This window comes from Bombus pyrosoma, linkage group LG16, assembly GCF_014825855.1.
Source record: "Bombus pyrosoma isolate SC7728 linkage group LG16, ASM1482585v1, whole genome shotgun sequence".
NCBI classification, from domain to species: domain Eukaryota; kingdom Metazoa; phylum Arthropoda; class Insecta; order Hymenoptera; family Apidae; genus Bombus; species Bombus pyrosoma.
Window position 1 is genome coordinate 84,102 of NC_057785.1, and position 1,214 is coordinate 85,315.

Here is a 1,214-nt window from a genome sequence, read left to right on the forward strand (position 1 = left end):
TGAATAACAAAATAAATTTCAATATGATAAAGTAACATGCACAAGCTATTGAATTATGATAATTACAACTGTTAATATTATTAACATTCAGCAAACTTCTATTTTTTTATTGGATAGAAAACTTTGGCAATCGAGTTGTCAATATATATATGTATATATGTATACTGTATACTGAGGTAAATAGTTTGTTTTCAAATCTAAGGTGCTTAAGATATTTGTAGCGCAATAGTAATCTCTCAAAAGTAAAACACACTGAAACCTAACAGTCATATTCTTTGAGCATGTCTGAGATTCTCTCGCTAGGAAGAAATTTCTTGGCTGCCTGTACGGCTTAAGTAACACTTTATGCACTAACAAATAATTCAAAACTGGACAGAACGATACTTTGGTCGACGAATTTACCGATATTACATATTTCACATTATTTTTATTAAATACGATGAAATTGCAGCTGGATCTTTCCCTATGATTCTTCTAGCCATTTTACATAACAAGAGAAGAGAAGACAAGAAATCATTTTTGCAGTAGCTTACGTAAAAGCTTGATACCATTAACAGATGAAAGACATCTTTTTAGTAGCGATGATTCAGTTTAAAGGAGTGACAAAAATCATCAAAGTTCAGTGTAACTCCATAAAGTCCTCATATACTGGAAACTACTTTAGATAAAAAAAATCCAGGCGCTTTCAGAGAAATGTACTTTTTAGAGAAATTAAACTACATCAATAGTTTTTTACAAAAGTCATACATGATTACAGATCTTGTACTTTTTTTTTTATTTATTAGTAATTTATAATCAATTCTCGCATTGAGAATAAGATTCTGTACTTTCATTGAATTTTTTGCCCCTTAAAAGCGAATTATGGATGCAAAAAAATATTACTTGGATTTGTTTAAAAAACTGCTTAAAAAAATAGAGATAAGACTTCCCAATTTTTGGAAACCTGTCGACGAGTCACAGCTCCTATGAACTTGGATAGAAACTGGGCATAGCAACCCCCGACATTTTTTTTTTCTTTTTTATTTTTAAATAAATCATTTTACAATTTGTCCATTAGGACATTTGGTAAAATATTATAGTTTGGGTTTTGATGAAATATAGCATGTGGATGGTTACCCCCAGCGGGACTCCATCTTCCAGGTTGTTTATTGTTCTATTGTGAGGTCTGCAGGGTGCTTCTTCTTCAGTCTTCTTTCTATTATTGTTTTATTCGT